The sequence below is a fragment of the Hordeum vulgare genome, chromosome 6H, assembly GCF_904849725.1.
Source record: "Hordeum vulgare subsp. vulgare chromosome 6H, MorexV3_pseudomolecules_assembly, whole genome shotgun sequence".
Lineage (NCBI taxonomy): Eukaryota > Viridiplantae > Streptophyta > Magnoliopsida > Poales > Poaceae > Hordeum > Hordeum vulgare.
Window position 1 is genome coordinate 365,820,495 of NC_058523.1, and position 10,516 is coordinate 365,831,010.

Genomic DNA, 10,516 nt, shown 5'->3' on the forward strand with positions numbered 1-10,516 from the left:
CTCGCCCGGCGCCACCGCCTCCCACACGGTGTGGACGTCGAGAATCGCCTGCGCCTTGATCCCCACACCGTGTAGTTGTTTGGCGTGAGCATCGGCATCGCCATCGACACCGATCCCCTCGCGTCGCCGCCGTGTGGGACGAGCGCCATGGTCCGCAGTGATCTCCTGAACCGAAGCTCTGATACCAATTGTTGGTGCAGCCGAGTTCCTGCACCTAGCTCTCTCTCTATCTCTCAGCTGGAGGTAGAAGAAGGACGGGAGAAGAAGCAACAGGGAGACGCAGCAGTTTTTCTTCCCAGCGCACAAACGCTGCCGCCGCACGTACGGCCTATATTCCCTCGAGCAACAAACTCCATGCCCCACCATTACAACGACGCTGCAGCGCATATGTACTTGGGCCAGCGCTTGGCCACGACCTGCACGCCTCTACCCACTTCCGTGCTTCGTTCGGCCCGCTCTGGACGCGCCCGCGACGCGCTCCTCGCGCGCACACCGCGCCGAGCCCTCCACGAACTACCGCATGCGCTCCGCCTAGATCGCCAACGGCCTGGTCTACACACACACGCACGATGCACACTCTCGCCTGCACCCGACGCACACACACACACACTCGGGTGCTGTCCCCGGCTCGCACCCGACGCGTCCAGCGTGCACGCACACGCTCGCGCCGAGCCCAGCCGCGGCTTATTCCTAACAAGCGCCACCCCTGGCCTCGGTCCCGTGACGGCGCATAGGGGAAACCCTAGCGTGCCCTCCATGCTGGGCCGGCTCGCCACCCTTGGCCTTTGTGGGCTCGACCATCGTGCCCCATGGGATGCAGTTTCGCTGCCCAGGCCATCCTGGGTCTTAAAAAAACAAAAAAAGGTGGTTCTGGGGCTTGCTCAAATAAAAAAAAGTGGACGGCCGGCTGGGAATAGTCTGATTGGGCTGGTTGCCTATTTTTTTGGTAAAAACGTATATCCTGGCTTTTAAAAAAGCACGGGAATTTGTTTTTCGGACTATTTTTCACGTATTAGCTACGCGTAATATACTATCTCATTTAACTTGATTTTATTATATGTTTTTACTGATGTAGATTTATTGTTTGCCCCTTTTAATCATTACGTAAATCATATAATAAAAAATGTATTAAATAATGAAACGTCATATTTCTATTGAATAAGTTTTATGCACATCGCATTTATGCAAAATATTACCTGCTGTAATTTGATTATTTTTTGCATAAATTGCAGATGTCCGGAATCGTCAACACGGAGTTTCCTGAGTTGGCCCAAACAGGGTTGAACTACCTGAGCTGGTCTTCCGACTGCGAGATATGGTTCGAGGGTAAGGGCCCTCTGAGAGCGATTGGTAAGGGGACCCTTCTGGTCCCCACTGACCCCAAGTTCACGCCAGAAAATGCCCAGGCTATGCATTTCCTCCGTCACCACCTCTGCCCTACTCTGAAAGACGAGTATATGGCTAAACGGAGTGCTTCTGGCCTTTGGACCGTTCTTAAACAGCGGTTTGAGAGGTTGAAGTACACTGTCAAGCCACGTGCAGAGGCGGAGTGGATTCGTCCGAGGTTCGCGGACTTCAAGACGGTTGGGGAATTCAATTCGGCGCTACACCGGATTTGTCCAACTCTTCAACTGTGTGGTACTGAGGTTACCGACAATCAGAAGATTGAGAAAACCCTATCCAGTTTCCATCCTGACGCGGTCCAGTCCTCACGGAACTACCGCCAAGGGAACTACACGAGGTATTCAGAGCTGATCGACATCGTCCAGATGGCAGAGGTGCAGCACGAGGTTCTGAAAAAGAACTTTGTCGCGCAACCACTTGGGGGGAGTTCTCGTCATGAGGTGAACACCCTCAAGGTCCGCAAGCCTCTCTAGAAGAAGAGAGGCCGCAAGGGCAAGAAGAAGGCCCCTCAGCCCCACTCCGGCTAAGCAACAGAAGCCGGGAAAGGGGGGCAGAGGCCTCAGGACTGCTTCAGGTGTGGATCGTTGGAGAATTTCTCCCGCCAGTGCCGCGCACCAAAGGAGGTGTTGATGCGTACAAGGCTTGGAAGGAGCGTGAGACGCACCTCGCCTTGTTTCAGGAGGAATCACCACTGGCGCCCCCAGCGGCACCCGTGATGATCCCTACGCCTCCTCCTGCGCCCCTCATGGCGACCTAACATGTGCCCATAGCGGCAGCCTTGGTGGTTTCTAATGACGCCGACGTTGCCACGTAGGTTGAGCACACGGTCGCCCTACGGTGCCGCCAATGGATGTTGACGCTGCTACCAAGGTGATGACTATCGAGGAGGGGCTTACTAGTGTGGAGATCCAGGCTAAACTCGATGGCTTGTTTGTTGAGTCTAGTTAGCCCACCTCGTTAGCGATCATGATTCCGTGTTTTCAGACAATGCATTCGAATAAATTCGATTTGGTTGTAATCTCTATGAGAGTACAAAACTTATTATTTATTTCATGACGCTTGGATGACATTTATATCATTCATTTATTTCATTGTTTATACATGATAGTATGTTATGTTCTGAAATGTGTGCATTTTTTATTAATATATGTTCTTCCTAGTTACATTAATTAGATGTCATATTTTAAAACGCGTGTGGCGCCTGAATGGAGGAAACATGCCTTGCCGATAGCGCCACTACACATACCATTTTACGTGAAACTAAGTACTTTCAGTCTATTAAAAAATCTTCGGGAAGTATTATGACAATCGTCGGTTGCGGTTCGCACATAGTTGGCTCGAGACGAGCTACTGTCATACTTCCCATGGGAATAACTTTGATCATTCATGATGCATTGTTCTACCCGGAGTCGACTCGTACCCTTCTGAGCTTTAAAGACGTCTACACTAATGGTTTCCATGTTGAGACCGATGATGACAACACGAAGCGGGATGCAAATGGTAAACATGTTATCAAAAAGCTTTCTTCGTTCGACACTGGGCTATACTACACCAAGATAGTACCACCGCCCGTGTACACTACCCTTAAGACCGTCTTTAGAAGCTCCGAACATTTCTACCTCTGGCATGATAGGTTAGGCCACCCCGGACTTAGGATGATGTGGAATATAATTAACAACTCGCATGGCCAAAATGTTAACGTGAAGAACTTCCCGAATCCCGATGATTTCGTATGCTCTGCATGCGCCACGGGGAAGTTATTCATTAGGCCATCGTCCCTAAAGGTGAGGGATGAAATCCCTACATTTTTTGGAACGTATCCAAGGGACATATGCGGTCCAATTCAGCCCCTCACACGGTCGTTTAGGTACTCCATGGTGCTTATCGGTGCTTCCTCTAAATGGTCCAACGTTTGCCAGCTGTCAACAAGGAATCATGCCTTTGCAAAGTTGATCTCTTAGAGCATACAAATGAGGAATAATTTCCCTGATCATCGTATAAAGTCTATTTGAATGGACAACGCCGGAGAATTTACTTCAAAGGCGTTCCATGGTTATTGCATCACAACAGGAATCTAAGTTGAGCACTCGGAACCGCCGGTTCATACACAGAATGGAATTGCCGAGACATTGATCAAAAGAATTAAATTCATTTACCAACTACATGTTGGGGCCAAGCTGTGTTACACGCGGCCAAACTCATCAATTTTAGACAGTCGGCCTACAACATCCACTCTCCTGTTCAGCTTGCGCAAGGGTCGGCACCGAAAATTTCCCACCTTCGTAGGTTCGGTTGCCACGTATACGTACCAATACCACCACCCCAGCGATCAACAATGGGCCGCTCCATAAGTCGGGAATATACATTTGTTATGAGACTGTGTCCATAATCAGGTATTTGAACCCCATGACAGGCGACTGTCACACGGCTCGTTTTGCTGATTGCATTTTTGACGACGATTTTTTCCCGACTTTAGGGGGAGAGAATCAACCCCTTGATGTTAAAAGTCGAGAAATCACGTGAAGAGCCACGGGAATCCACGCCCATGACCCACGCACTGCTGAGACTAAGAGAGAAGTCCAAAAGATAATAGATTTGCAGTCATTAGCAAATCAACTGCCTGACCACTTTAGTGACTTAAAGACTGTGACAAGATAGCATGTGCATGCACGCAATGCACCAGAAAGGGTCGAAATACCAAAGAAGAATGATGGTATACCCGCTCCCGTCCAAAGGCCTAAAAGGACTTGAGATCCGACTTCTCAAATCCCAAGTACTCGGGGACGCCTGACAAAAAAGGATATGAGAGATTTATCACACCCTGTCACCAAAGTACACCAAAGTGAAACGGGGATCCAGTTGTGAGCTGGCACAAGTACGGAAAATTCAGTGCATGAAATTCCGGACTTAAACTTTCCCATAAGGGAAACACCCAGCGGAGATGTGTGCGCACACATCGGCGCGGGAAGTCTGGAGGACCTTGCTCCCAGAATGGGAAATTTGGTAGAGCAAGTATTGGCGCCATATGCGCTCCATGACGAAATGGCCATTGATTATATTTATACGGGAGAGTCTCTGAACCGAGAAACGTTGATTGTCGACATTAACTTTGCTACGAAAATTGCCTCAATCATAGATCTTGACCATGAGCCTAAAACGCTCGCTGATTGCAAGAAAAGGCCAGATTGGAATGATTGGCACAAAGCAATTACTGCCGAATTATTATCCCTCAACAAAAGGAAGGTGTTCGGACCATTTTGCCGAACCCCTCCCCACATTCGCCCGATTGGCCATAGGTGGGTTTTTGTTCGAAAGAGAGATGAAAATAATAAGGTAGTAAGGTACGAAGCAAGGCTTGTTCCTCAAGGGTTCACTCCACGACCCGGTGTCGATTTTGAGGAGACATATTCCCCGGTCATGGATGGAGTTACCTTTAGATACTTGATCTCAATGGCAGTAAACCCGGGCTTGAAAATGAAATTGATGGATGCTGTCACTGCTTACCTATGTGGTAACTTGGACTCGAACATATACATGAAGGTTCCTGAAGGTATCCCTATTCCGAACCATGATAGAGCAAACAGGAGTCTATGAAGTCTCCAACTTCAAAGGGCATTGTATGGACTTAGACAGTCTGGTAGAATGTGGTATAGTCGCCTAAGTGATTTCGTTCATCAGAAGGGCTACACGAGCAATAGAGATTGCTCATGTGTTTTTACGGCGATCCAAAGATGGATTCTGTATAATCTCGGTGTACGGAGACGATTTAAACATAATCGGTACACCTGAGGATATTGAGGAAGCGAGTTCCTACTGATGTCGGAATTTGAAATGAAGGACTTGGGTAAAACCAAGTTATGTCTGGGTCTACAACTTGAACATTCCCCTGATGGGATTCTAGTGCACCAGTCTGCCTACGCCGAGAAGGTGTTGGAAAGATTTAGATTTGACAAGGAAAATCCTTCTAAGACCCCGATGGTCGGGACATCTTTGCAGCCAGACAAGGACCCGTTCAGGCCTAAGGCAGACGAGGAGGAAACTCTGGGACCAGAGGTTCCTTACCTGAGTGTAGTTGGGGCAGTCATCTACCTCACGAATTGTACACGAACAGACATTGCTTTCGCTGTCAATTTGCTAGCTAGGTACAGTTCTGAACCTACCAATAGACATTGAAATGGTGTCAAGGACGTCTTCCGCTACCTGCAAGAGACCAAAGATCTCAGCCTATTTTATAGAAGGAATCAAGACCTGTCCCTTAAAAGCTATGCCGATGCTGGGTACCTGTCGGACCCGCATGATTGCAAATCACAGACTGGATATGTTTTCCTTTGTGGTGGAACTGCGTTCTCCTGGAGATCAACCAAGCAAACACTTGTGTCAACCTCCACAAACCACTCGGAAATAATGGTACTATTCGATGCGTCAAAGGAATGTGTATCGCTTCGGCGGATGATCAGCCACATTCAGCAGACGTGTGGGTTGAACACCATACAAACCCCTACCATTATCTATGAGGATAATGCTGCTTGTGTTGCACAAGTTCAGATGGGTTATGTGAAGAGTAACCTCACAAAACATATTAGTCCCAAGTTCTTCTATGCACACGAATTGCAACAGATGAACGAGGTGATAGTCTTGCATACTAAGTCGTGTACCAATCTTGCTGACATGTTCACTAAATCATTACCGGCATCGTCTTTTGAGAGGTCTGTACGTGGAATCGGTATGATGAGACTTAGAGAGATGCAAGGTTCAGGGGGAGAAACTTCACAATTTCATCGCTAAAATCTCGATCCCGATGATTGAGTACTCAACCAGGTGGTTGAGTGGATTGTACTCTTTTTCCCTTGAGTGAGTTTTCCTGATGTTTCTCAGCTAAGGTTTTTAACGAGGCAATTCGTGCAATGCAACAATGTATACTATGTGCTCTTTCTCCATATTTTTCCCACTAGGTTTTTCGTAGTTTTTGAGCCATGGATATATGGATAATTACCCAAGGGGGGTGTGGGAAACTGACTGGGCCACGACCCGGTGCGGCACGCGCGTGGATAGCGTGGCTGGCTAGCGCAAGCCCCTATCGTTTCCTAAACGTACGTTAGATGGGTACTTATTCGTTCCTCCTATACCCCTATATAAACAGAGGAGATGCCATCATTGTAACAGAGACTTGATGGTTAATAAAGCTTTGTTCCTCTCTCTACTTCCTCGTGTTCTTTGACTCTGTGTTCGATTACTTAGACTACTTCGTCTACGACCCCCGCTCTCGCTCCGCAACCTTGGACCGCACTCGCTGGGAGGAGTTGCGGAACAAATTGGACGATGAGGAGAGAAGGAAAATCTAATGCACGTACACATCCAGAAGGACATATGTTATTAGGTAGAGGCGATTGGGGATGGGATCCAGTCCCTGCATATGAATAGGCAGCGTGAGTGAAGACGGAAAACTTCAAGCACGTACACATCCAGGAGGCTAGATATTGTTATGTACGTATCTTTCTTTTAATTGGTCCATCATTTCTATTGATGGGTCTAGATGACATCATATAATATGTAGATATTTATGTGTCTATTCAACTTTTTGCCTTATATACAAATATTAAGATATATACATGTATCATGCCACTAGTAGAAAAAGAGGCTTTCGGCCGGAGCAGAAAAGTCCATTGGCCCCTGGTCAAAATAAACCCGAGACCAATGCCAGACATTGGTCCCGGTTCGAGCTGCCAGGGCCTTGCGGGGCAATAGTCTCGGATCGGTTCGACGCATTAGTCCCGGTTTGTTCCAAAAACTGGGACTAAAGATTCAGCGACTGACACATGGCATGCCGCGGAGCATTAGTCTCGGTTGGAGGCTGGAACCGGGACTAGATGGTAGGCTATTAGACCCGGTTTTAGACTAAAACCGGGACTAAAGATTTCTCTATACATACCCTCGCCCCTCCCATCCTCTCCTCTGTTTTTTGGCCGTGTGAGGTGTGCATGCCATGCTCTTGCCACCCTTGTATGCATGCACATGAAGTGTTCGATGAAATGTCCGAGCCACACTTATAAGCTTTCTCCTCTCCAAGATCGATATCTCCAAGCTCCATTTTCCTCAAGATTTGTCTAGGTTTGACGGTGCACCAACTACACAAATGATCTAAAGGTTAGCTACTTCATCCTTTCATCTCCCACTACTAGTTTAGCTCATTTCAAATGCTTTGGAAGTAGACTGGTTTGTGGGTTTTAGTGTAGGACTATATGTGGGAGTTCTTTTGATCTAATGCATAATTGAGCTCAACTTAACTTCTTAGAGTTTGCACATGTGTAGGGTGTTGTCCTGTGCCCGTCCCACCATTGTCGACCACCGTGGTGAGCCTCTTGTTCTTATATTTTTTTTCTTATTTATATGATTTACATAGATACTTGTATAAATTACTTACTTCTATTATTTTTTGTTATTATATAGTGCGATGGTTTTGGTATCCCCCTCCATCGGCCCTCGTCCTGTTTATGATTCGGATGTGGTATATATTATCTTTTATAACTATTTGTTTTATTTAGTGTTTATGAGAATTATGACGACCAACCTGACATATTTTTTAATCTAGGAGGTATGTGAACCGGAAATTCCAACCGACATAGAAATTCTTGTCGAGAAGTTAAATTTGGTTGAAAAAAACAATTACTTGAACAAAAAATTGAAAATAATTGAGGACGAGAATATGGAAGTGGAGTTGCATGTTGCCGACGTCATCGATGATCACAAGATGAAGATGGATGCAATGCGGTTAAAGATGGATGCAATGCACTTGAAGATTGATGAAATGAGCTTGAAGATTAGGAATATTAGAAAATATGCCATTGATAAAGAGGCTTGGTATCATTATGTTGTTGGGTCAATTGTTACCTTAGTTGCGATTTTGATCGCATTTGTTGTTGCATTCAAATGTTTTACATAGTTATATGTTGTTTTATGAGAGAACTTTATGTAATTATTTTTGCAATAATAACATTTGGTCACTACTGTGCTTTGGTTTTAGTGTGATGATGAACTTGTATTAATTTGGTCATTTCTCTATTCATGATGATCTGCAATGGTTTTTTGATATACTTAATTTCAGAATACAGATGAACTACCAATGGATGTACGGTGACCGATGCACTTCGGAGTACATTACGAACCAAGACTAATGCCCGAGTTACACTTAAGTTCACACAAAATATTATCCTCGACCGAGGTTAGCAACCCTATCCTTTTCATCTGTAATTGATACGAAAATATTGCATGTGTCCATGTACGGTGGTCATTTCACTATTCATGTATGATGTAGATCGATGCACGAAAGCGATGGACGGACGGCGAACGACGTGGTTCCGGATTTATTGCAGGCCTGCATAAATTTATCGATGTGGCTGAGGCAAATAAAGTGGATAATTTTATGCCTTGTCCATGTGTTGACTGTCGAAACGTGGAGTACTCTAGATCGAAAACCATTCAAGGCCACGTGCTTCGGAGAGGTTTCATGCCCACATATTATTGTTGGACCATGCATGGAGAAAGAGGGGTTATGATGGAAGACAATGAAGAAGAATATGATGATGACAACTATCCTATGTTCACTGAAGAATACAGTGATACTAAAATGGAAGACAATGAAGAAGGAAGAAGTGAAGAACAACCCGCATGAGATGAGCCCGATGATGGTCTTGGTCGGGTCATTTCTGATGCAAAGAGACAATGCGATACAGACAAGGAGAAGCTGAAGTTGGAGGGCCTGCTAAAGGATCATAAAAAGTTGTTTTATCCAAATTCCGAAGATGGCAGCACAAAGCTCGGTACCACACTGGAACTGTTGAAATGGAAGCGAGAAACTGGTTTATCTGACAAGGTATTTGAGAAGCTACTGAAAATACTGAAGTCGAAGCTTCCAAAGGATAACGAATTTCCCGAGAGTACGTACGAAGCAAAGAAGGCTATCTGCACTCTTGGAGTAGATGTGCAGAACATACATGCATGCATTAATGACTGCATCCTGTACCGCGGTGAGAAGTACGAGAATATGGAAAAATGTCAGGTATGAACTGCATGTCGGTACAAGATCAGACAAGATAACCCTGGTGATGTTGAGGGCAATGACAAGCCCCCAGGAAGAAGGTTCCTGCTAAGGTTATGTGGTATCCTCCTATAATACCACGGTTGAAACGTCTGTTCATAAACAATGAGCATGCCAAGTTGATGCGATGGCACAAAGACGATCGTAAGAAAGACGGGACGTTGAGACACCTCGTAGATAGGTCGCAGTGGAGGAAAATCGAGAGGGATTGGCCGGACTTTGCAGATGACCCAAGGAATTTATGTCTTGGTCTAAGTACAAACGACATGAATCCTTTTGGGGATCAGAGCTACAGTGACAGCACCTGGCCTGTGACTCTATGTATCTAAAACCTTCCTCCTTGGTTGTGCATGAAGCGGAAGTTCATTATGATGTCAGTGCTCATCCAAAGACCGAAGCAACCCGGAAATGACATTGATGTGTACCTAAGGCCATTAGTTGATGAACTTTTGCGGTTGTGGGCCAAACCAGGTGTACGTGTGTGGGATGAGCACAAACAGCGGAAATTTGACCTACGAGCATTGTTGTTCGTAACCATCAATGATTGCTCTGGTCTTAGTAATATTTCAGGACAGTCAAACAAGGTATACAATGCATGCACGCACTGTTTAGATAATACTAAAGGTACATATCTGGAAAAATCTAAGAAGGTTGTCTACCTCGGGTGTCGTCAATTTCTTCCGACCAATCATCCTGTAAGAAAAAAAGGCAAGCATTTCAACGGTGAGGTAGAACACCGGAAGAAGCCTAACCTCCCTACTGGTGATGAATTATTGGCTATGGTTAAGGATTTGGATCAAATAGTAATCTTTGGAAAGGGTCCTGGTGGTCAGTTTGTTCCGAAAGATGACGTTACCGGACACGTGCCCATGTGGAAAAAGAAATCTTTATTTTGGGAGCTACCCTATTGGAAACACCTAGAGGTCCGGTCTTCAATCGACGTGATGCACGTGACGAAGAATCTTTGCGTGAACCTGCTTGGTTTCCTGGGTGTGTATGGGAAGACACAAGATACAA